We start from the raw sequence: 27,730 nt of genomic DNA on the forward strand, positions 1-27,730 counted from the left end.
AAGGCCACAATTCTCACCTCGATTTTGTCTAATGTTCCCCTATTAAAGAAGGTAAAGTCCTTAATATCTTGGTTTTACTCTCCACAAATACTTCATTCCCTACATCTTTGTAAAATGAAGTATATCTTGGTTTTACTCTCCGCAAATACTTCATTCCCTACATCTTTGTAAAGTCGTTAATATCTTGGTTTTACTCTCCACAAATACTTCATTCCCTACATCTTTGTAAAATGATTGTATATCCCCATGATAAATCTCATGGTCCATGTTGACCTTCAACATTGGTGCTGACTGCAATGTGGCACTACCGTTTTTTCTATTTTTGATCGTTTCCCATAAAAATTGTTGCCACGGTTCGTCAACTTCAAGTATTGGTTGCATCTCATGAGACTTTGCCTTGTCTATAGTGTATGCCACTACTATCGTATACAATTGCTTTGCATTCCATGTTTTGGTCGGTTGATTCATTTTATTTTATTTTAGTGCACTTGTGTTCTCTCCTCCTGGTACATGCACTACTTTCTCAATGGTTCACGATGCGTTGGATCTTGAGATGTCTCTATGAGCCTTTTGCACATCTCCATGTGTTTGGTTTTAATTTCAGGATATAGATTGGTCAACCATCTTTGTTCGAGTGCTTGTTTTTTTTTCCAGCCTTGCCTCATAGTCTTGCAACATGGCGTCTAAGTGCTTGTTCACTTTCTCAACCAAGATTGAACTGCCTAATACTATTTTTGGTACTTTTGTCTCCTTGGTATTTCTTTATTTTCTTGTTCACATTTTATTTGTTCCCTTGTTTGGTTTAGTTTTGTCTCGACGGCCATCTTTTGCTTCAACCTCTCCACTTTCATTATGGCACGTTTTGCTTTCCACGATTTTTATCGAGTTGTCACTGACCCACTTTCATACTCAATTTGTTATTTACATCTAACTCATTCATCACTAACTTATTTCTGATTTCTTCCTGAGCTTGAGCTCTAGTCAACACCTTGATAGGAGTTGTCGGCTCTAACTCAGATCCACTAGAACAAGGTAAAACTCCAATGACATTCAAAGCTGCTTTTTCCTTGTTGTTTGCATTTTTAGCACAGTGTTGGATGAGGCGATCTTTGCACAACCGTCACAAAACCCAAATATTTTTGTTCTCTTGCCTTTGTTTGGACAAACTCTAGCCAATGGTTACCTCCACATTCATAGCATTTGTTAAGTATGGAGCCTGATTTACCCTTGTAATTTTTTGTGGTAAAAGCGCACATTTGTAAGGCCCCCATTATGAGGAGAAGCCATCGTGCGTGAAGGAAAATCACTCACCAAAAACCAAAATTTTCACGGACAAGAATCAGGGGCAACTGCCCCCGAGACTTTTTTTTCGCCGGAACATTCTTTTTCGCCGGAATATTATGGCCGGACGGCGGCCGGAAAGTGGTCGGAAAACAACCGGTCGGTTGGCCGGTAGTCAATGGCCGATGGCCGGTGGTCGGAAGTCAATGGCCGGTGGTCGGTGGCCGAATTCAATGGCCGGTGGCCGAATTCAAAAGCGGACTTGTCTTCTCAAGGGCGGCCACACATGGGTGGATTGGAGGGTCCGATTTGGACTTATTCGCACAAGGGCGGCTACACATGGCTGTCTCTCATAAGAGAGGGCAGCCCTTTTGGCCTATAAAAGGAGGCCATTTCTACACACATTTCATAGTGTGAAGTTGATGCAACAAGGTGAGTGTGAGGTGGTGAGAGTGAAGCAAGGCGGGAGCTCCATTAAGGGTATAATCCCTTTGTAAACTACTTCTTGTTTTGAAGTACTAAAGCCATTGAGTGGCTGCTTTCCGTGGACGTAGCCCACATTGGGTGAACCACGTATATCGTGTGTACTCTCTCTCTCTCTCTACTCTATAATCTCGTGTATATAAATTTGTCTCTCTCCATTAAGTAATCTACTCAATTATCTATTTAGCTACGTCTTATTTCCTAACAGCATTGACCTTCCTGTTGGGCGGATGTAGGTGCTCCCATTGGTTGTCTTGTCCTAGGAGGATATCCTCTAGGTTTGTAATTCTAATTTTCTTTGAACATGAGTGTGTTTTCATCTATCGTGAATTAGTTTCTCGCTATTTGAGCCACATATGAAGGTTTCATAGATTTATCTATGCTTGCCCAAAATGGACTATCCTCAGTGGCATATGCTACACGCTTTGGCTCTCTCACATGAGTTTCAACAAGCTCTTCGTAATAAACAATCGATGGCATCACTTGATGACTTGTGAGTGGTTTTATCAGCTACGTGTATCAAAAAATGGCTCTATTGTCTTGAGGTAAAGGAGGCTATTGGTCCAACACAGGTTGTGATTTGTCTCCTCTTGATTGGTTCATATCTGGTACCTCGGAGGTGGTAGCAATTGTTGCACCCCTGGAGGTCCGTATGGCCTTTTCCTAACATAGTTTCGGTTGTAAAAACACTCATTTGTGTCATGGTTTGAGTACTTCTACTCAATTGCACACCACTTCAATACTCTTGGAGGATTCACTGCATGTGGTTGCTGTGGTTGCAAGTTGGGGTTCTGTCGGTAAACTTGATTCATCCTTTGAATCACTTCCCCAACTACCTGATCAACATTTTGTGTGATTAAAGTAGGAGCACTATGTTTCATAGATGACTTTCTAATGGTTGAAGAGGTGTTGCTAGTGGTTGTGTCTACATCATTGGTTAAATCTATGCCCATCTTATGTTGTCAACTAGATACAACATGTTAGCTGCTCAACTAACAAGAGCCAGACAAAGAGCATCAAAAGGGATGCCACTTATGTTTTAAAGCCAATTGATTGTATTAAATCCGTTTGTATTACTGAGAAATCCCACAAAGTCCAAATCCATTGTAATATTATTGATGTCCAATGGGTCTAAAGGGGTTGAGGGCCTCCAAGTTTGTAATCGTATGCAGTTTTTAAGCTTTGTATTGAGCCCAAATAGCTAGGAATCCATTCTTTGAATCTTGGCTAAGGTATAAAGGCAAACTTTTGTAATTAAAAACTTAAGTTTATGGATAATGAAAGTAAGCGTTTTCTGTAGAAGCTCAACGTGAGTCTACGATTTCTTCAATTCCTCGTGTCTCTCTTGTACGGTGTTGCATTGCTATTCCGAGTATACCAACACGTTTGCATGTGAAAGGTCTTTCATATAACGTAAGTTTCTTGCAATAAAAGTGTGCTTTAAGTCGTGCTGTTGACGAGATGTTTTTGCTTCCTACACACAATACATGCACCAAAACTGGTTTTTGACCTTAGGAATATGTAGAGCATGTTTAGAGGAAGCCGTGGAGTGCTTCAAGTTCCAAAACTGACTGAACTAAAATAGGTTGTTTATCTTATGCGCGATTTTGTTCGAGTGTCAAAAATGAAATTTTAGTACATGAAAGCGTTAAGAATACTCTGCTCATACTAGGCATTGAGTTTTGTTGCATTTGGAGACTCATAGCTATGCCAAATCATCGGATCAAGCTTGCGGTAATGAAAGTAGCTTTTGATGGGTAAAACACATTTGAGACTGAGTTAGGTAGGAGCGGCTTAGACTTGGGTTTTCTAAGAGATTAGCTATCTCTTGTAGCCTCCATACACTAGTTGGGTCAGCTACCTCCCACAAATTGACATTTTTTATGTCTGTGGTTCTCACTTTGCTAGCATCAATCTGGTGAGGCTTGGCATTCGACCAACACAACACCTCTCTAGTGACTTGCTCAAATGTGGTGCATGCCTTTAAGTGGAAATTCTTCTTGTGAGTTTCATTTCTCAATCCCTTTATGAACAGAACCAATAGTAATTTGTCTTGCGATAACTCTCACACAAGACATATCTTAGTATATTGTTTGAAGCAAAGCAAAGCTTCCTTCACCTTTTTGTTCTCATTTTTCTTAAAAGTATAGATTTGGGAAACCGTATTGTGCTTGATTCCTCTTTTGGAGAATTCTTTCGCAAACTCTCGTAAGAGTTGATCGATATTTAGGAAATCTTTGTTGTTCAATGGTTGGAATCAATTTAATGCCATTCCTATCAAGGTCAACCCAAATCCTCCGTACTGTGTATGAAAATTCATGACATGTTCTGCTCTTAAGACTTGCTTAAAGAGTGAAAAGATGAGTATATGCATCCCCATACCCATTGTACTTTTTTGGCACGTACTTTGCCACTTGAGATGGTCACCACCATTCTCATCATTCTAAGCTCCCCTAATACAACCTCTCGCCTCATATCCACTAATAGTACTCTAGAGGAAATTTGGTCAGTCACTCTCTCATTAGGCATTGCATATCTAGCTTCAATCTAGGCATCTAAAACCCTCATACTGTGAATTGTGTTTGGAGCCTCACTGACCTGATGTGTGGTCATTGGAACTCATGAACTCAAGTATCCCATCGGTCTAGATTCAGATAGATATGGTCGACTAAATTAATCTTCCACTCTGGTCCTCATTGGACTTGCTCTCACAATTTTTGGCCTCGTGATAGAGACAACTAGTCTATGAGTGATGGGAGTGACATAGTACTAGTGAAGAGGTCCTCCAAAGTTTGTATATCTCTCCAACTCTTTGCGGTTTATGGGAGAGTACCGTTGTCCATATTTATCAAGCAATATCACCACTTGGGTATCTCCACCTTCCTCGTACGTAAAAACATATAAGCAATTTTGCTCCATTAATTCCCCAATGTAGGGCTCGTCACATTTATAGTAGAGCATTTTCTCTTGTTATCGTACTTGTACAAACCCACATGTGTATTGTCAGTGTTGACTTGAGTTGCCATATTCACTCACCTAAGTTAGGAATGTCGAGCTTTGGTGGCTTCTCTTTAGGCTTGATATCAACCTTCTCCTTCGTGCCTGTTAATCCCCACTTATCCACAATATAAGGATTTTGCACAACTAAGTACATGGTGCCATCATCATTGAAGTGTCAAACGTGGCTATAATCCACATGAACTATGTCCTTGAACTTAGTAGGTATCTCTTCAAGTTTAACTCAATAGCGATCCATAAAATATTGTAGATTTTAGCACCCTATTCATTTTCAAACTGGAACTTCAAGTGCAGAAAATTCATGGTTGGTGCAAGTTGTGATGGCCTCGCTCCCATGGTTGTTTCTTCCTTAAAGCTCACACTCTTGAATCCTTCAGCCATATATGTATGGGATCGCTTTGATGAGGTATATTAGAGACTCTCCTCTAAGATTGGCTCTAGGGTTAGCAACAGTCCCTAATTAACACTCTCTTTGGTTGAAATACGAGTAACTTGGTCTCTAGCAGTAGGGTTTCTATTCTGGTACAATCTACCTGATCACAAATACATCAAGAATTCACTTTGCAAAACCCTAACCTACTACCTCTTTTGATGTATCCGTATCCCTTGATTGAAAGCACTTTATTGAAAGCACTTTGAGCCGCACACTCTAGCTCTTGTAATTTGTACTATGAGTTTACAATCGCTCTGTTAGTCAAAATTTGAAACCAGCAAAATTTTATCGCACTTTTGGTGGTAGAGTCTCTTGTTTTGCTTGTAATATGCACAAATCAAATCCAAACTAAATTTTGAAAAGACCACTATGCTTCTAGGGACTAGTGCTAGCTATGGTATGAGGTTGAGCTCAATATGTCACAGGGGGCATGGATCGCAATCAATGTACCTTTGTGTCAGAATGCACTGAAACTTGGCACACAGCTTCCTCTCACTCCATTGATCCCTACTATATGGTTTTTATGTGATTCAAATCAATTTAGGTCACTCAAAAGTCAAACTCTAGGTCTGTGTGGATGTTTTGGCCTCAAAGTGCTTTTGCCCTCTTGTGACCCACTTCTTGAAGCTTTTTTACTGTCTTGCTTTAGGGTATTTTGTTTGTATAGGTCTCTGCTGCATGTATATATGGTCTCTGTCCAAAAAATCAGAAAAAGTATATGGATTACGATCCATGTTCCATCAAATCAGGAGCCCAAATTTACACAAAATTGGTCTAAGAAACTAGCAATATTGAGAAAGTTATACTTGCTACTCTAAAATGTCTCGTATTCTCCAACAATCAAAAAACTCAGCCATCATTATACTATGCTATATAGCATATTAGGTCCCCCAAAACTCAAGGAAGATTAGCTTTATGTTATACATTACACTTACACAATCAAAATTGAATTTGGATATCAAGAAAGCGAGGAATCCCAAACTCCGAGCGAAGTTTTTCAAGCGATGATAAAATCGAGCGAGTCAATGAGAGACACTTGATTAGAACACACATAGCCAAGAGCTCCTATATGTCACTCATTTCTGTAAGTCACTCATTTCTTCACTTGAGAGACTAAATAAATTGGCCCTAGACCTCCTAAAGATGGTGATTAATTTAAGAATGGATATGTGAAGCAAGAGGTAGGTACTAGCAAGCCCGACACTGGATAACTCTTGAGCTTGTTCTTTCTTGTGTTTTTTGCTAGCAAGTAAAAGAAGCCTCATAGATTTTTCATTGCCCAAAGGAATTCTGTAAGTTTATGAAAATCGATTTTCCCTAACATTGTTGAAATTTTGTCTACAGGCTTTCATGTACATTAGCGCTCGACCTTGCCGCCGCCCCCCCCCCCCCCCCCTCCTCACTTTTGCACTATATTTGAATATTCTTCAACTATTTGCTTAATTAAAGCATGCCTATTATTTTTCAAATTTTTGCCTAATTATAGCAGAACTTAGACCTTAGTATTTTTCAATTGTTTGCTTAATTATAGTAGACCTTAGTATTTTTCAACTCTTTGCTCATGGGGTAACCTTATTAATCAACTATCGTGAATATTTTAGGGTGCTGCAAATTGAGACCGTCACCTATTTCTTGCTATTTGTTGACCAGTATCAGTAGCCTCATTGAGTTTTATAAGGAATCTAGCAAGCTCACAAAAGACAAAATGGAAAGTCGACTACTGCATGTTTGTCTCCCCACCTTTCGTGAAAGGGAGAATCTTGCTCCCCACTTGTTATAAATCCTCCCCCCCCCCCCCCCTCTTTATCTCTCATTGTGCATGCAATAAACAAAGACGCCAAAGTCCAAATCCTCTGTTTGCATGTGGAAAACCTCTCCCTCCTCTCTCTCTCATCTCTCTCTCTCTCTCTCTCTCTCTCTCTCTCTCTCTCTCTTTGAATGTGCATCCCGTCTTTGATGACTCTATGGAAATTCATGTGATGTAGCTTGCACATAGAAAGACTCTATCCCTTCTCGGCAAGGCAACAAGGCTGCCCACCACCGCATCCACATCCAGTAGTGCCACCGCCATCAAGTGCAAAGATTGTTGGGGGTAGTGTTTTGTTTTTTTAAAGAGGCAACTCTCTCTCTCTCTCTCTCTCTCTCTCTCTCTCTCTCTCAGATGGCTTCTGAAACCCTATGATGAGTAGGTGCAGGAAGCATTTCCACCCAACTCATAATGGTGTGTGGTCAGGGTGAGAATCTAAATTGCTAATCATAAATTTTTTGCTAACAATAAGTACATTCGAGCTTCCGCTCTCTCTCTTTCTCTCCTTATATAGTAAAAAATATATCTCTCAAAGGGTCTACGCCAGCGCAAACCATTTGAGGGATTTTTTTTTTTAATAACACATTGAAGAGCTTTAGAGTAGATCCAAAGAAAATTTTTGCAAAGTGCCGATTTTTTAAACAATTTAACTCTATTTTCTTATATTTTTCAAGCGAATTTTTTCCTTCTCCGCCTGCTATCAACCGGCTCAAGGCTAAGGTGATGCGCACTTTTCTCGAACATTGGCCGGGTGTGGACGCTTCGAGATAGTTTATTTTATAAAAAAAAACATTGAAGTGCACATTGAAGAGTTGAAGCGCACATTGAAGAGTTTTACCAAGTAAAAGGCTTTTGCATCGAGTAGAGAGAGAGAGAGAGAGAGAGAGAGAGAGAGAGAGAGAGAGGGAGAGAGTAAAAAATAAATAAAAGTCTTTGACTTTGAATTCACTAACACAAGGTAAGGAGAGAGTTTTTTTTAAAAAAACCCTCCCCAAAGGATCCGGGTGCAAGGTAAGGAGAGAGTTTTTTTAAAAAAAACCCTCCCCAAAGGATCCGCGCCCGGATCCTTTGGGGAGGGTTTTTAAAAAAAAAACTCTCTCCTTACCTTGTGTTAGTGAATTCAAAAGTCAAAGACTTTTATTTTTATTTTGTCCAAGGCTCCATGGGAGCCGCTCGCCTTCGGGTGAGGAATGTTGCTAAGTGCTGCCAGTGTTGTGGCCATGCGACTTCGGAGGAAGTCTGGTGCAAGGGTTGCGGCCAAGAAAATGCTTTTGGAGTTTGGGGGCTACTACGTCCTTGGTCGGTCCTTGGGTGTTGGTGCAGCTTGCCACCTCAGAATGCAGGGCCCGTAATATCATGCAGAAGGGCTTCTTGGGTTGGCAACCTTCATCGGCAACTGGATTGTGAGGCTTTTAGCTTGGCTTATTTGGGCCGTTGGTTATCCTGCAGGTGGTTGATGCTGGTTGATAGCACACAATGCTCGGATTTGTATGCAGTGATTGTGGGGGGCAAGGTGGGTTGGAGGGAGTGGGCTATTAATGTGGCAGATGCTCAGATCACTAGTGGCACCCTCTTCCTTGTCTTGCTTGATGATGGGTGTGGCGCCCTTCCTTGCCATGAGAGGTTGATGGTTGTCCTTGCTGGTTCGTTTGGTCGGCTGGAGCTTTGAAGTGGTTTTTTCTATTTGGTGGTGTTGGTATGAGTCTCTCCTTTTTTGGGATGGAGGTCATCTTGTTTATTCTTCTTGCAGCAATATTTGGAATGGCTTCCTGGGCATGGTGGTCGACGTTGGCAGCGGGTCTTCGTGGTGGCTCCAGGAGAAGGCTCATCGGTGATGGGGACAGTGGGCCCCGCCCTGTGCTCGACATGCTTAGAGGATCTTATATTTCTCTTTTGGTTGTTGAGGTATGCGCATGTTCTCCTTCTAGTTATTATGCGGATCTGTAGTGGTTGTTGATGTCTATCGGTTGGTGTTATGGTCGGGTAGGGGCTCCCTGTAAAAGCCCGTTGTAATGTTTTTTGTGTACTGTTCGTGCTTTTGTTGTATGATGCCATGGCTCGGTGGAAAAATGGCTCTCTTTGCAACCGGCTAGTGTTTGGGAAAAGTGTGCCTTATCTTAGCCTTGATCTGGTTGATGGGAGCCGGAGAAGGACAAAATTTTCTTTAAAAAATCTAAGAAAATAGAGTTAAATTGCAAAAAATGTTGGCACTTTGTAAAATTTTCTATTTGAATCTACCCTCACAACAATTTCGTATGCTTTGAAATTGATTTTTCTAAGTATTGGCGTCGGTGCACACCCTTTGAGGATTTTTTTTATTTTGAGAGAGAGAGAGAGAGAGAGAGAGAGTCGCTTCTTTCTTTTCCATTTTTATACACATCGAAGAGTTTTTTTTAAAAAAGGTCCATTCACTTTTGTATATTAGAATGGCTTCTAAGTCCCTTGTCACACTAAGGCGCCAGTCCCACCCTCTTTTTGCAGATGGTTGTTAACGATGTTGTCACACTCGACTCGGAAACAAAGTTGCACATTTTTCTTACTGAGTGGGAGTAGCCAAGGTGGTTAAATCTCTGGCTTAATTGCTGTCTATTAGGGTTCAATGCCTCTAAAACTCACACATGCACTTTTTGAATGTTGTTCATTGCTTGGAGAACTTGGTCATGTATGCGAGGCCATCCTTCTGACTTGAGGTGGAGGCCAACATTTTCCTTTTCATTTGCAAATGACTGGCTACCACCTCCACATGGTTTGTGCTTCCTTGCCCTAGTGTGACATGGGCCTAAGACACATTGATTTTCTCATTCAAGAATACGATGAACTCTCTCTCTCTCTCTCTCTCTCTCTCTCTCTCTCTCTCTCTCTCTCTCTCTCTCTCTCTTTTTGATGGAGAAGAGGGATCAACAATTAGGCTTCTAACAATTTTAAGAGTCTCAAAGATGAATAGAGACCATCCCAAGGAATCTTACCCTTTTGTGAGTTTTAAAATTCAATATTTCTCAACAATTAGGCTTCTGACACATGGTGCTTCTCAAGACGTCATTCTCCCTCTTCTCAATGCCATCATTGCATGTCTCTCTCAATTATAAGAGTTAGATACTATGTATATATTAAAGATTCTCTCCCCTTCATTTTTCTACCTAACTAACAACCCTCACCCACATGTATGCCTTGCCTCGCTTGTGCAACACACTGCACCTTGGAGCTTGCTTTGCTTTCTTAGTAGCTTACACCTTAGCCTACATTCACAAGCACATGTGCAGAATGAGAATGAGAATGAGAATGAGAGAGAGAGAGAGAGAGAGAGAGAGAGAGAGAGAGAGAGAGAGAGATCATGTGAGAGGAGACATAGTCTTGTGCGTTAAGGTCAACGAGAGAAGAGAGCGCATTTGCAGTAGGAGAGAAAGAGTGAGGGGATACAAGAAGAGAGACAGAGAGCATGCAGTATATCTACACCCTATAGCTCTTGGGGTCAAAGATTCATAAGTCGTGTCTCTTGAATAAGGATGTGAAGATGAGAATCAATACACATAGATAACTCCTCTATTAGAGAGAGAGAGAGAGAGAGAGAGAGAGAGAGAGAGAATAGAAGAAAACTATAGACATGGTCCCTACGTGGCATGCCCCCCTCTACTTAATCCATCATATTGAGGATGGGGCTCAAACTGCACCACATAGGAAAACATAAGCCCATATCATATAAATATCCACTCGAATTTTTGGTTCGCTCGGAGAATGTCGCTCGGTGTATGGTAAGACTCCAAGAAAGCCACCAAAAAATCATAAAAGTGCTAATTTTGGCCAAAAAACAGGATTATGCAATTCTTGTAAGCTGGTCATAACTTTCAATCTTAACACTTAGCTCTCCCTACAAGCATCAAAACATGTTGAGAACTATGAAGGCTTAACCTCTAGCAATCTAAACCTCACAAACATGAAGTTTAGAGTGGTATAGTTGCAAAAAATTGAAAAAAAGCCAAAAAGAGGACTCGTTTTTCCACACAGTCTAGGTTCAAAAATGTTGTGCAAGAGTAAGATTAATGGTGAAATCGATACTCCAGAAAAATTGTCAAGTTTTTTTCAGCTCATAAGGCAACTTTATGGATATATAGCACCTAGAAATTCATTTTTATACTCTTCAAATAATTCAAGCAAAATGGTCACTTAACAGGACACAAAAGTGTCCAAGGACATAAAAGTGTCCTGTTACCATTCTAGTGCTATATAGCCTTGCCGGAAAAAAATCTAATGCCAATGTCAATATTCTCTCAATAGCAATTGAAAACTCAAAAAATTTCCCTTCAGAGGATCATGTCCTCATCAAGATTTCTTTACAATCTCTATACGGAGATGACAGGCCTATAGCATCAGAAGAGAGCAAACCTCACTCTCTACCGACTTTGCCATCTTTCATAGGGAAACATGAAGCGAAATCCAAGGTGAGTGTTGTCATAAAATATAATATCTAACTTTACCAAATTATTTTCTCATATTAAACTAATCGTTTAATATGCGAAGATAAAAGGGGAACAAGAGTTAGGATATAGATATGTGCTTCTAGATCTATCTGAACAGGGGACCAAAAGGAGAAATGGTTGCATCTTAATAGGGGTCCAAAAGGAGGCAGTCTATCAAAGAGCAACGTGCATCTAATGGAGCTTAAAAGACCTTAGGGTTAGCTTCATTAAAGACCTCCAAAAGTTAGTGTTAAAAGTCCTTTGACTTAGGCAAGCTAGGGCCGACCTTGAGGTGGGAATCCTACACAAGCATGAGGTGTTTTTTGGCTTGCTAACTAAAGTGCTTAAAGTGTTTGTGGGACCCTTGCCCAAGCTTGAGGTGATTCTCATGCTTAAATGACTAAGGTTCTTGAAGTTTTCAATTCAAAGATAAACTCTCAAGAGGCATAAACTGTTTCCAGGCTTGATTGACTAAGTGCTTGAAGTGTTCAATTCAAACCAAATGACTTAAGAAGCATAGAAGACACATGTCAAAATCCTCCACATGTAGCCCCCATGATGTGCTTGAATCCTATTGGATAGGCTTTAAAGGGGTCCAATGAGAATTTAGATACATAAAAATAAATAATTAAGTTCTTTCTCTCAAAGAGGAAAAAGCGGACACATGTCCGAGAGAGAGAGAGAGAGAGAGAGAGAGAGAGAGAGAGAGAGAGAGAGAGAGAGTGGACCAAGCTTGAGAGGAGGTATACTCTCCCACACACACACACATTCTCTCATTGTGTGAAGTGCAAAGTGCAAGAGCTCCATCTCCTTCTCCAAGCTTGTTGAGAAGTGGAGAGCCTACACCAACACTCTTGGCTATGGAATGCAAATCTAACCAAGAGCCATGCTTCAATGATTAATCTAGCCATCTTCTTCATATTCATTACTATGTTATTATGATATGCTAAGCAAGAAGATTGATGATAAGTGAGGAACTATTTCTTTCTCCTGTGAATGATTCTTTTTCCTCTTCCCTACCCTCATTCCCAGCTAGCGCCTCCACCTTCGAAGGTGTTTGAAGCCTTGGGACTGAGGCTTGGGATAGTTAATTCTTTTTGCAAAGTTTATGTTATGCTCGTGATGCATGAAGCTTTTATCTTCATAGCATCACCAAGGTCACAAGGTGTTGGAACCTGCGGCTAGCTATGGTGGGTGTAGCCTGAGGCAAGCCATGGCATGGAAGATGAGCAGCAGAAAACGAGAGAAAAAGAGAGAGCGAGAGCAAGAGACGACACACAAAAGCAGCAAAAAAAATAAAATCAATGCTATGTTCTTGATTATTTTCTCATTACATATATATAACTTGAAACTTCTCATGCAAAATTGAACTGCACTTGTATCTGCATGGCTATAAGAGCCGTTTCCCATGGGTGTCGACAATTTGGGCTTGAAACCCAACAATCCCCCCCTCAAGCCCGAACTAGACAAAACCTCTCATGATACCTTGAGTTTTTGGTATACTCGTCAACCGTGAGTTTTAGGTTTTCTCACAACCAAGGATTTTTGGTTTATCCATAACCTGGTGCTAGGTCAGTAACCCCCCCTTGAACAGATAGGGTGTAGGTCAAATATGAAGCTACCAAAAATGGAGTTTTTGGATCACTGCCAAACCTTGGGTTTAAGGTGTACCCAGTAACCTCATGAGAAGCAGTAACAACAGGCTGAGAACTAAGAAAAAATGGGATGTCTTACCATTTATGGATGGCAGTGTCTATATCCCGTACAAATTGTCATCATAATAAAAAACACGACTGGCTTAAGAGAGGATTTCAATCATCATGATACATTTTTCATCAATACATCATTCCATATGAGTGGTTTTTTGTTTCTGGCATAGAGAAGCTCATGTGAACAATCTCTAAATAGTAAAATAAGGCTATTTAAACGTTGATAATAAAGCCGAACTGTAAACAAATATTCATGCATTTTTAACAATAAAAATGGCATGCTTTGTTTCTTCATCCATCATCGCTTACGTCAACCACCATTAGTGTCGTTCCCATGCAGTATACGTTGTTGCAGCTTGTCGCCATCCCTTGGGATTCTTGCCATAATCGTCTGACAGGCGTTCTAAAGAAGCGACCCCAAGCCGAAGCCCGTACCACCTCCTTCTGCACTTCCTTACTCGATCTAGGAAAATATGAACAATATCATTTCCCTCTGTATAATGCCCTCGAGCAAAGTTGTTAGTTGCATTTTCCTTTCCAGATATTGATTTCTTTGGATTAAAAACTTGTCTGTAAGGTCCACTGCGAACGTTTTCAATCACACTGGGCTCTAAATTCACAAAGATGGCCCTTGACACATGCTTTCCTGCACCAGTCTTGCTGAAGAATGTCATTGGGCATGAGACCGTCGAGGGAGATTCCATGTTTGAGGCGAAAGAGTTCCTAGCCACCATTATTTACTTGGCTGCCGGCCTGATCTCTCTCATGGCACAGACCTCAGAACCATGCAAGCTTAAACACACAAACAGTACCCTTCCTTCGCAAGAGTTGGAGGGCATAAAGCGAACGGAGATGAGCTAAGTCGAGACGTGGGAGAGTTCGGTTTCTGTGTATTTGTGCTGCCTGGGCGCGCATGTGAGGATGACGATAGATTTTAATATCAACTGTTGACGCTTGCACTCCTGTGTGCTCAAACCTCCTTGCAACTGCGTTTGGATATGCAACTAGTGGCTGCAGAGGCACCGCCTGTGGGTGTCTTGAGAAGCCAGCACCAAGAGCCTTGAGATGCTATTCGCAAAGCTTCCTGCCTCCGTCTGCCACTCTTAAACGACGCCTGAGCATTGGCCAGCACCGCTGCAGCGAGCACCAAAGCTTTGATACCAGTTGTTGGAACCTGCGGCTAGCTATGGTGGGTGTAGCCTGAGGCAAGCCATGGCATGGAAGATGAGCAACAAAAAACGAGAGAAAAAGAGAGAGCGAGAGCAGGAGACGACACACAGAAGCAACAAAAAAAAAAAGCAACGCTATGTTCTTGATTATTTTCTCATTACATATATATAACTTGAAACTTCTCATGCAAAACTGAACTGCACTTGTAACTGCATGGCTATAAGAGCCGTTTCCCATGGGTGTCGACAATCTGGGCTTGAAACCCAACACAAGGAACACAAAAATTGTATTGTACCAAGCTCTCTTGATGGGAGAATATAGAATACAAACGCCTTTTGGAGGGGGGACCGGCTCCAAGTAAATCCGGTCCTCAACTATTGTCATCTACTCTAATACTCTCTCCCTCTTGCAAAAGTATTGTTCATGCCAAGCTAATTAAGTACTATGTTTATGTTTCTATGATCAATTAAGTTCACCCTCTATGTTCTCAAAGTAATCTCACAAAAATGCTGACTCTAATTCTCTTACTTCCACTATTCTCAAAGTTCATAGGCCATTTCCATTACATTGGTATCAGAGCATTTGGTTTCACTTTTTCTTGCTTAAGAAGAGAGGTCCTTAAGTAGCCTATTAATGGTTTATTTTGTTAGGGTAAGTGGGACTGGGATCTATTATCGGTTTTTTTGTGCCCACTATGTGGGATATGGTGCACACCTCGGGAGATTTGGTCTTAATAATGGGGTCTTTTTAGACTTGCCTATGGCTTTACCATTATTGATCCATAAGAAGTCCAAAAGGAGCTATCTCTCGACAATTCTGCTATGTTAGAGCCACTCCACTACTCTCTATAATTAACCAATTTGAGCCGTGGGTGTAGATACTTAAGTGCTAATTTTCAAAGGCTAAGAGAAGTAGCAACTAAGGTTTTGAATTGCCAAAGGATACACTAAGTAAACACATAAGTATAATTAGCATGGTTGACAATAACCAAGAGAGTAGAACGAACATTGATAACTTTGATTTTGCACATGAAGGTGCTAATGATGATGCCCCCATGTTTATCAATTATCTTGTTACTAGGTTGCAGCAAGCTATGGGAAACCCTACTTTGCAAGACGAAGTTACCCAACAACTTCGTGCTTATGCGATTTCCCTTCCTCTCCAAGAGGAAGAGAGAGTTTAGGAGGCCTCTTGATGATGAGACTCCCAAAAGAAGACTCTCTCTCATAAGAGAGGAGGAATCCAAAGAACGAGAAATAAGCAAATCCCTAAGTTCCTTTGAATATGTGGCTCCATGAAGATAGCGGTCTAGTTGTCACCAACTCCTCCCAAGAGGAAACGGTCAACACACAGTCCTTCTCCTCATCACTCCAAAAGGGAAGAAAGGAAACAAAGGAAGAAAAGGTCAAGAAAGAGGTCACACTCTTCTCCTTCTTCTTCACCTTCCTCCTCTTCCGATGAAAGCTATGTCTATTCTCCTAGAGAATACAAGAGGGGAGGACATCACAAAACTTAACTTGCATGGTGAAGGTCCCAAAAGCTCAAGAAATTCAAAGAATGAGGAAAGAGTATCTCTTTTCTCACCTATGATGGCACCTTTGGTGCCACCAACAAAGTATTGGCCTTCATCCAACAATTTGATGTGGCCCTTGGAGACGAGGTCTTCACGGAGTCATCCAAGCTATGCACTTCTAGAAGTCTGCTCGTCAATGGTGGTCTAGCCTTCGTGGAAACAACGAGGCCCCAAAGACATGGAAACCTATATGAGTTTCCATCATGAAGCAATTCCTTGCAAACGATGCAAAGGAAAAAGTGCTTACCGAATGGTGGAGCTTGAAGATGCTCTTCAATGAGTCTATCCACAAATATGTAGACAAGTTTTGGGATTTACATCTCAAAGCTACAGTCTTTCAAAGGATAGACTTCACCAAACAAAAGCAACAATTTTGTGCGGTATTACCTGAAGAAATGACCGAGTATGTCAACTCACAACAGCCTAGCACTATCACCGAAGTCATCCACCACACTATGGTTGCTTCAAGGATCAATTTCCAACAAGGGGTGAGAAGAAATTTCAAGCCCATGGAAAACAAGGATCAAAATGAAGCTAAAGGGAAGAGCAATGTTCAAAACTCTTTCCAAGGCAACACCAACACCAACAACAACAAGGCCAAGAAGAAAGGAGCTTACAAAGGTAAAAATAAGCTCTCTTCCAAAGGATTATAGGCCTTTCATAAAGACCATAAATGCTTTAAGTGTGGGCAGCAAGGACATGGTTATAGTTCTTGCCCCAAAAGAAATGTACTGAATGACACTCCTAGAGCTTCCATGGTTGAAGCTCCAAAAGAGGATAGTCATTGCAAAGGCTAATACCTCTCCTATGCTTGGACAAAAGTAAGGTAGCATGATGCCCTTATTCTCTTTGACCTTGGCTCTACTCACAACTTCATATCAACGGAGTTGTCCACTAAGTTGGGCATTCAAGCTTTTGAGATGGGAGATATTGTAACTACTAATGGAGCTTTCAAGGGATAGCAAGCCTCCGTTACTCCTTTGATTGGGAAGTTGAGGCTTCATGTCCAAAGCTATGTCAACAAGAAGACTTTTTTTTAAATCTCTCCTCTCCAACATGAGGATGTTATCCTAGGGGCACCATGGTTCAACCGCATGGCTGCCAACATTAAGTTCCCTGAAAGGAGAGTATCTTTCACCTACAGGGAAAATAGCATATACAAAGATGTTAATGATTTGGGGAACACCATATCCTAGTAAATACGCTTGCTTTGATTAGTCAATGAAAAGCTCTATTTTTGCATATATGATTTTTGTTAGAGAATCTATAGATGATTCTAATGTTTTCACAAGTAGCAATAAAGGAAGTCAAGAGGAATTAGAGTTGTCTAATTTCCTAAATGGATTCTAGGATGTTTTCATTAATGACATCTCTGGTGAGCTACCTCCAAAACGAGGGGATGATGACCATGCAATAGAGCTTCTACTATGAAACTCACCGCCACATAAACCTCCTTATTGAGTTTCACAAGCTCACCAAGAGGAGATCATGAGGCAAGTGCATGAATTGGTGGAAAAAGGGATGATCGGGCCTAGCTCCTCTCCATCTTGATCACCAGTACTTTTAGTGCAAAAGAAAGATGACACATATCACATGTGTGTCGACTATAGAGCACTAAATAGGATCACTATAAAAAAAAACGATTTCCCGTGCCGCGGCTAGAAGATCTATTTGATAAGTTACAAGTTTTGACAAATGCTCCAGCCGCATTCAAACTCAGGATGGACAAAAATCTTCAGGCCACTCAAGTTTTGTTGAGGAGTATAAGTGACACCTCCAAGTAACCTTTCAAGTTGTGAGAGAGAATTTTTCCTACAAGAGATTCAATATTTAGGTCACATTATCTCTCAAGATGGTATTCATATGAATCCATCAAAGTTGGAGGTAATAAAAGCATGGCCTAATCCAAGGGATCTACATTAGCTAAGAAGCTTTATTGGTATGTGTGCATACTATAGAGGCTTCATAGCAAAATTATTTCAAATAGCAGGACCATTTCATGACTTAACAAGGAATAACCTTAAGTACTCATGGACTACTAAAGAACAAAATGCTTTTGACAAGCTCAAAGAGCAACTTACCTCCCAACTAGTCCTTATGCTTACGGATCTCTCAAAGCCATTTGAGGTCCAATGTGATGCTTGTGGTGATTGCCTTGGAGCACTTTTTCTTCAAGAAGGGCATGCCATAGCATATGAGAACCGAAGGCTCAATGCCGATGAACGGGTCTTGGGCATATACGAAAAAGAGATTTTAGTTGTTCTACATGCACTAGGCAGATGGAAGCACTATTTCTTGGGGGCTCCATTCATCCTACGAATGGATTACAATATGACACAAACCAAGCTTTCCGACAAACAAATGAGGTGGGCAAATTTTATTTCGCAATTTAAATTTCATATTGCTCACATTCTGGCAAGCACAATCAAGTGGTCGATGCACTTTCACAATGTCCAAGGGTAAATGTGGTGTTAATAGCAACTCCCAATGATCTATCTTTTATGATAGATGAGTATGCTATTGACCAAGACTTTAAGTAGGTAATTACATCCTTTGTATTAGGGAAGAAAAAAAGAAGCATTCACCTTGAAGGATGGTTATCTTCCAAACGGCAATAGGCTATGTGTTATTCACCAATGCAATAAGAAAGTCATGTATGAATCCCATACTTCTCCTTATGTGGGGCAAAGAGGGATTCCATAATCTACTCTTCGAGGAGTAGAAATGTATTTTTGTTGGTGTACCATGAAAAGTAAACATACAAGAGTATGTTTCAAAATGCGTGGTATACCAAAAATTGAAATTTGATTGAGGAAAGCAACTTGGATTGTTTCAATCAATAGGCTTAGCAAGAAACACACTCTATGCTTGTCAGAAAGACTATTAAGGCACATAAAACGGCAACCCTCTTTAGATCTCAAATTTTCAAGTATCATGGCTTGCCAACATCCATAGTGTCGGACAAAGATCCTAGAATGACCAGTAATTTCTAGAAGGGTCTCTTTGAGAATCTAGGAAGTAGATTATATTTTTCTTTCGGCCTATCATCCACAAACGGATGACCAAAGTGAAATAACTAATCTAACAATTCTTGAATCTACTAAAAGCCTATGTCATGGAAGTAGATCAACGTTCTCAATGAGAGAAGTATCTACCTCTTATAGAGTATGCAATGACATTGTACATAATTCTATGGGGAAAGCACCTTTTGGGGTTAAAGAGGGAAGATCCAAAAGTCCCTTACTAATTAAAATACATGGGAAGATCTTCACTGCTGATGAATATAGCCGAGACTTACAAGAATCTTTTCCAAAGATTAAAAAGGTTATATCCATCTCACAAAAAAGGCAAAAAGGGTTGCTACTAATAAGCACAGAAGAGCCTTAGAATTTAAGAAAACTGATTGGGTCTTGCTAAAGTTTCTCAAGGCTCATATAAGGCATACTACGGGCAAGAATCCTACAAGCCACCAAGAGTGTTATGCTAAACTAGCAAAAAGACACTATGGTCCTTTCTTTTAAAATTCTTAAGTCAATCAATGAGATGGCTTATTAGTTAAAGTTGCACAACCATTGACTCATTCACAATGCTAACCGTGTGAGCCTACTCAAGCCTTACAAGGAGATCCACCAAAAGAACCAATAATGGAGGACCCGCAAGAGATCAAAGATCAAGAAGAGGTGTTAAAGCCTGAATCGATTCTTCGACACGAAGACAAGGTACTAAGAAACGGTAGCGTTATCCAATGATATCTTGTTAAGTTTAATAATTATCCTTATAAAGATGCTAGATGGATGCAAGGAACCTAGCTTAAGGATAATATGAACCTTGTCAATGCTTACAATGCTACACTAAAGTAAGCAAAGGAAAATGCATTTTAAATGAACAATGTTTTTGTCTTATAAGACTCATTCTCTTTCTTTTATTGTGCACAAAATTTAAGAAGTATGCATGCTTAGGATCATGTTTGTGGTGACGACATCTCCCAAACACCAAGTAGAATTTGTCACTCTACTTTGGAAGTATGATATGGACTAAAGAGCAGACATGCTTGCGACAGCTAAGTCTCTCGAGCACCAAATGGATTAGTCATCTATTTTGCAATGATGTTGTAGGGTAAAAAGGGATCCTCTACCCGCTAAGAAACATGGACTATGACTATGCTTTATCTTCTCGACCTCATAGTCAAGGACGACTATGATTTCAAGAGAGAGGTAATGTCATAAAATATAATATCTAACTTTATCAAATGATTTTGTCATATTAAACTGATCATTTAATATGAGAAGATAAAAGGGGAACAAGAGTTAGGATATAGATATGTGCTTCTAGACCTATCTCAACAGGGGACCAAAAGGAAGAATGGTTGCATCTTAAAAGGGGTCCAAAAGGGGTCCAAAAGGAGATGGTCTACCAAAGAGCAATGTGCAATAAGTGCTTCTAGATTTACCTCAGCAAGGGACCAAGAGAAGAGATGGTTACATCTCAATAGAGGTCCAAAAGGAAGTAGTCTATCAAAGAGCAACATGCATCTAACCGAGCTTAGAAGACCTTAGGGTTAGCTTCATTAAAGACCTTCAAAAGTTAGTGTTAAAAAGTCCTTTGACCTTAGGCAAGCTGGGCTCACCTTGAGGTGGGAATCCTACCCAAGCATGAGGTGCTTGTTGGCTTGCTAACTAAAGTGCTTAAAATGTTTTTGGAAACCTTGCCCAAGCTTGAGGTGATTCTCATGCTTAAATGACTAAGGTTCTTGAAGTGTTTAATTCAAAGATAAACTCTCAAGAGGCATAAACGGTCTCCATGCTTAATTGACTAACTGCATGAAGTGTTCAATTCAAACCAAATGACTTAAGAAGCATGAAAGACACATGTCAAAATGTGGCCCTCTCATGATGTGCCTGAATCCTATTGGATAGGCTTTAAAGGGGTCCAATGAGAATTTAGATACATAAAAATAAATAATTAAGTTCTTTCTCTCAAAGAGAAAAAAGAGGACACATGTCCAAATGATATAATTAAATAATACGAGAGAGAGAGAGAGAGAGAGAGAGAGAGAGAGAGAGAGAGAGAGAGAGAGAGAGAGAGAGAGGAGGGTGAACCAAGCTTGAGAGGAGGTATACTCTCCCACAAACACACACATTCTCTCATTGTGTGAAGTGCAAAGTGCAAGAGCTCCATCTCCTTCTCCAAGCTTGTTGAGAAGTGGAGAAGGCTACACCAACACTCTTGGCTATGGAATGCAAATCTAACCAAGAGCCATGCTTCAATGCTTAATCTTGCCATCTTCTTCATATTCATTACTATGTTATTATGCTATGCTAAGCAAGAAGATTGATGATAAGTGAGGAACTATTTCTTTCTCCTGTGAATGATTCTTTTTCCTCTTCCCTACCCTCATTCCCCGCTAGCGCCTCCACCTTCGAAGGTGTTTGAAGCCTTGGGACTGAGGCTTGGGATAGTTAATTCTTTTTGCAAAGTTTATGTTATGCTCGTGATGCATGAAGCTTTCCATCTTCATAGCATCACCAAGGTCACAAGGAACACAAAGATTGTATTGTACCAAGTCTCTCTTGATGGGAGAATATATAATACAAACGCCTTTTGGAGGGGGGACCTGCTCCAAGTAAATCCGGTCCTCAACTATTGTCATGTTCTCTAATACTCTCTCTCTCTCTCTCGCAAAAGTATTATTCATGCCAAGTTAGTTAAGTACTATGTTTATGTTCCTATGATCAATTAAGTTCACCCTCTACGTTCTCAAAGTAATCTCACAAAAATGCTCACTCTAATTCTCTTACTTCCACTATTCTCAAAGTTCATAGGCCATTTCCATTACAAGTGTTGTGCCATCCCAGTGGAATCTAATTCTACAGATGACTGACACAAAGAGCCTGCATGAATTGATGTCATCCCCCATAAGATGCACCATTACTCTTGTAAAAATTTTGAAGATCAGACCACATCGATGGAGACAATTGAGCAAAAACCTGGAAAAAATGGGGCTGAAAATCCATCCATAGGATAAATTTGTAGGTGAAATTATGGAAAGAACACGGCAAGAGAAACCATAGGCAAAGTTGGTACTAGTGATGAATAAGGTGGGTGACTATTGTGAAGGAGAAGAAGGTAACACCACCTTACCACTAGAGTACAAAGAAGTAACAACGATAGCTATACTTGATAGTAAGGCTAAAATAGCCATTGCTACGAAGGGAATCTAGGAGAAATGGGGAAGACCCGTTCTAAGAAAAAACGCATAAAGTTGCAACTAGCAGATGGATATGTAGAGAGACCCTTAGAGATGCTAGCACAAATTATTGTATCCTCTTGCGTAATAAAGTATGAGCACACTTTTGTTGAAGTTGACTTTAAAAAAGGAAACAACTTTGAGGTTATTTTGGGACGACCATTCATGTGTCAACTTAAAATGGTTCAAGATTGGGGCTATGACCATCTCTACTTAGACATAAAGGTATCACAATTAGGGTTATCATGAAGGGCCATAGTTATAGGGATGTCAACCAAACCCAGTGGAAGACTTTGTTATGACTACAGATTCAGGAACGCAATTACCTCCTTGGTAAGTGAAAGATGTGCATGTTTGGATATGTGGAGCATCTGAATGCGGAAGCCTGAGAAAGGAAGATTGTATCCTAGAGGGATCAGTAGAAGATGAGACTTACATTAAAGAGCCATTTCTTGAAGAGTTGTTTAAACCTTTTGGACGGGAAAAAATACTGGCTACTCTAGATGTGTGCATAAACAAAATAACAACTACGAAGTTTTGTGACAAGAATGGCTATGACATAAGTCCCGGCTTTATGATAAAGGTGTTGAAGGAAGCTAATGAGGTTTGTGAGTATGAAATCAGAGAAAGTGAGACATATAGCTACGTCATGGAGCATGGTGCCAAAGTGAAAACAAAGGAAGAAGAGAAACCACAAGACTATGTCATCATTGACATACCTCAATAATCGACAAAAGCTATTTCAAAGAAGCCAACTCCAAAAAATGCACAATCTAAACTAGGTCAAGGAGAAAAAATTCAAGTTCAATGTCAAATGTTCAACAAACACAAAATCAAGAGAAGAACGAGGATATGGAAGAAGATCAATTGTCTCCTATAATGATCAAATTCAACATATGCAGAGAAACAGGACTCAAATTCACATGTTCAACTGTGGTCGACCCTTAGGCGACAAGGAACCTAATGTATTATGGCACGTTGAAAAGGCAGTGGTAATGCGTGTGCTAGTCTCCACCCAACCGTGCTATCTTATAGCCTCCCCCTAGCATACACACTGTCCGGCTGTGCCGGTGGCCTTGCCCGTAGGACCCGTGTCCTTACATTACCCCCTCTTGGAGAATCATTTTTGTCCTTGAAAATGAACGTAGAAAAATGTTTCTTAAGTGCGGAGAAATTATCCCATGTAGAACCTTCTTCAGGTCTATCTAACCATTTTACCAACACCTATTGTCTAACATGGTGTCTGGTGCAAAGCTCATGAGAATCCAAAATCTTTTCGAGCTCATGAGGGATGCTTGGCGGTTCGATAAGGTCAACTAACACACCTGTGTCAATGACATTATCATTCTGTCCTAGCTATTTTTGTAAATGGCTAACATAAAAAATAGGATGTACTCGTGAGTTCTCTGGAAGAGCTAACTTATAGGCCACTTGACCCATACGTTTGAGAATGGTAAACGGTCCACAATAGCGTGGTGAAAGTTTAGCAACTTTTCCCGTCTTTAGAATTTTTGAATGCTCCGAAACCTTGAGGAAAACCTTGTCTCATTCTTCAAAAGTAGCAAGATGACGATGTTCATCTGCGTACTTCTTATATCGATGCGATCTTGAGCTTGCTTAACATTCTGTCCAACAACTCGAAGCATGTCAAAATGGTCTCGGAGAAAATCCTTCACTTGTTGTATCTCTCCTTAGCCAACCCCACTGTAATGGGTGATCCTTCGCTTGTTGTATCTTCTCCTTAGACAACCCCACCGTAACGGGTGATCTAGGTTGAAATCCATATAAAAGCATAAATGGACTAAACCCTGTAGTCACATGCTTTGAACTATTATAAGCAAATCAATATAGGTAAGTAGTCTTCCCATTTGGTTTGCTTCTTGCTAACGTACGCTCGTGGCATATCCTCTAGCACTTGATTAACCCTTTCGGTTTGACCATCTGTTTCTAGATGATCAGCCGTACTTAGATTAAGTTTAGTTTTCCAACTTTTGAAACATAGCTCTCCAAAAGTGATTATCGAACTTTTGATCTCTGTCATTAATGATACTAGCTGGGAATGAATAGACCCATCTTTGTTAGACGGTCCACAATTACCCATATGGCATCATGGCCACGATTTGTAGTAGGTAGTCCTACTACAAAGTCCATAGAGATACTCTCCCACTTACCTTATGGAATCTCTAAAGGATGTAAAAGGCCACCTACCTTGAGGCGCTCTGACTTATTTACTTGGCATTGTTGGCACTTTAGTACGTACTCTTGAACATCATGATGTAAGCCTGGTCAATAAAATTGTCGTCGAACTAAGGCATACGTCTTACGAATACTTGGACGATCAGAACTTGGACTATCGTGACACTCAAATAAGATTTGGCGCCTAGTGTCTGAGTCCTTTGGCACACATACTCTACCCTTGTGGAGTAAGTAGCCATCATCAATGGAAAAATTCTTCCATCGCTTAAGCTCTTCGTGAGTAGGGGTGGAGCTCTGTGTGTTGGAGTTTTTATCTGTGCATGCAGAGACATGTTGATCTGGTTGTACAAAGACAAATGAGTGTGAAGGATCCTTTTTGAAAACTGCACTCCACACTTTAGCATATGATTGATCTTGTGCACACTTGCCACATATTGACTCCAAAAATCCACTCTTTATTTTCATGAAAGCAAGTGAATTAATCTGAGGCATCCGACTTAGTGTATCCGCTACTACAATATATATATCGTAGCTTACAATCATAATCTTGAAGGATTTCTGCCCATCTAGCTTTACGGCCCTTCAAGTCCACAATAAACCATTTTATACTCTCATGGTAAAAAACTACTTAAAACTCGGCACCATATAAATAGTGTCGCCACTTTCATAAAGCATGAATTCTGGCATAGAGCTCTCTCTCATAGACATAATAATTCTGTTGAGCTCTATATAACTTTTTACTTTAAAAGGCTATAGGTCTTCCCTCGAGGAGAAGTACCGCACCAATTGCTTTATCACTAGCATCAGTCTCTACCACAAATGGCTTAAGTGGGTCAACGATTGCTAGGATGAGAGTAGTGGCTACAGCTACCTTGAGCTGTTCAAAACTGCGTTTTTGGGCTTCTTTCCAAGAAAAGGTCTTACCTTTTGCTTTAATTTGATCCTCATAGGAATAACGATTTTGGAATAATCATGGATATACTGTCGATAAAATCCAGCCATGCCTAAGAATATTTGAATCTCCTCAACCATTTTTGGAATGGCCATCGAAGAATGGCAGCGACCTTGTCAGTGTCCATCTTGATGCCAGAATAAGAGATCACATGACTGAGGTAATGTATCTCTGTTTTAAAGAAATCGCACTTGCTTTGCTTAGCATACAGAGCGTGAGTTTGTAGCTATTCAAACACTAATTGTAAGTGTTCTATGTGTTCATCTTCACTCTTACTGTAAATGACAATGTCATCAAGGAAAACCACAACAAATTTTCCAAGATAGGGACGTAAGACATTATCCATGAGTGTCATAAATGTAGCTGGAGCATTGGTTAAACCAAAAGGCATAACCAAAAATTCAAATTGCCCGAACCGTGTTCTAAAGGCAATTTTAGAGATAGCTTGCAAAAGGATACGCACCTGGTGGTATCTTGAACGAAGATCTATCTTTGTATAGTATCTTGCCCCATGGAGTTGATCAAACAACTCATCCACTCGAGGCAGAGGATACTTGTTCTTGATGGTTATGGCGTTTAATCCACGATAATCGAAGTACATGCGCATAGTACCATCTTTCTTTTTTACCAATATATTTGGTGATTCCAAAGGCGAAGTGCTAGGTCTAATGAAACCACGGGTGAGGTAGTTAGCCGACTGACTCTCAACCTCCTTGACTTCTTTAGCACTCATACGATAAGGTGGTTTACTCACCGGTCTAGTGCCTGGCAGGACATCTATGCCATGTTGCACATCACGTGTAGGGGGTAAACCCCGCGGTAAATCACTTGAGAATACATCACTATACTCCGTGAGTAAGTGAGTTAGTTGTTGCGGTGCAAAAGGAGAAAGTAAACTAGAGTTATGATGGGATGGAGAATCTTGTAATTCTTGTAATGTTTGTTTTACAATAGTTGCACGTTGCTGAATAGAAGTAAAATTGAGAGCATTTTTCTCTTTAGAATTGTTAACACTTTGCTTATCATTAGAATTCATTGCACTTTGCATATCATAACTAGAATTCATAGCACTTTGCTCTTGAGAATTCACAAAACTTGGAGACAAGCAGTAACACAAAAAGACTTCATTTATTGAATCTGCTTCCTGTAAAATAGAAAGCTCGGCTGTACATATAAGAGGTGCATATGGTATATTTTTATCGCCAAGAAAAAGCACATGTTTACCATTGGCCATAAAGGATAAGGAGTTGTGTTCGTAACTAGTGTGCAATGTGTTTCCTAAACCATGCAACCACTGCCATCCTAAAACTACATCAGCATGGTCCATGTTCATAACTTGAAAGTCAAGGGTCATCGTATGATCTTGAACAATAAGCTCAACCCCTTGAACTACAGTGTCCCATACTTCTTTATCATTCCCAGACATCTGGTCTACCACATACTTGTGGGAGTAAAGAGTCTGTGTAAGCTTCAATTTCTTGACTAGCTTATAGTTCAGGAAGTTATGAGTTGAACCATCATCCACTAAAATACGAACACGTTGTCTATTAATAGTGCCATGCATGCGAATCAAATCATGGGGGCCAAAGGTGGGCTACCACATTGAAGTAGACACACAACACTTGTGCTTTTCTTCAAGTCTTACCACGCACCGAGCGAGTTTTTCCGAGCAAAGACAAACCCGAGCAAATGTTTGTATGCATCTATAAAAATCTAGCTTAACTCTAGCTTTCTAATTATGTTAATTTTCACATCATGATGTGTTGCTTTTTGTATGGTGATGTTCATAGTGCTTCATTGTCAAGTACATTGGTTTTTATTTTTTCTTTGCACCTATCTCTAACCATGCCTATTATATATGTATATATACATATGTATGCACACACACACACACACACGTGTGTGTATCTAGAGAGAGAGAGAGAGAGAGAGAGAGAGAGAGAGAGAGAAGGAAAGTGAAGCTCTCATCTGGTACAAACAATCCCAAGTGAAAGATTTATCCAATTAGTCTTGACCTCAAGACATGCTATTCAAGACAAGTAGATTAAGAGCAATAAAGGGTAGCTGGGTTTAAGGCCAATCTCTCTTTAGCCATTGGAGATGGCCCGGTTTGCGAGAGAGAGAGAGAGAGAGAGAGAGAGAGAGAGAGAGAGAGAGAGAGGGGTCCAAATGGCTATGCATGCAATAAATTTAGGGGGGTCCAGACTACCTAGAACTTCATACCCTCAATCAAGGTGGCAAGCCTCCATTGGTTCAAAAAAGGCACTTAGTTTTGAGACCCACTAGAGGGACATCTTTTCCCTCAGAATAGAAGCAAGTTTGGTACGTTTTGGTGCAAAATAAAGACAAGGGTTTGATCTCTAACCCTCACCTGTAGTTGCGAATCACATAACCACTAGCTCGTATC

General features: G+C 40.4%; 1 pseudogene; it reads right to left on the reverse strand.

Annotated features, from left to right (window-relative positions):
• Nucleotides 1-13,505: 13,505 nt before the first annotated feature.
• Nucleotides 13,506-13,919, reverse strand: LOC147437581 (tubulin alpha-1 chain pseudogene; annotated as a pseudogene).
• Nucleotides 13,920-27,730: the final 13,811 nt, after the last annotated feature.

The sequence above is a fragment of the Adiantum capillus-veneris genome, chromosome 17 (genome assembly GCF_014529385.1).
Source record: "Adiantum capillus-veneris isolate H3 chromosome 17, ASM1452938v2, whole genome shotgun sequence".
Classification (NCBI taxonomy): domain Eukaryota; kingdom Viridiplantae; phylum Streptophyta; class Polypodiopsida; order Polypodiales; family Pteridaceae; genus Adiantum; species Adiantum capillus-veneris.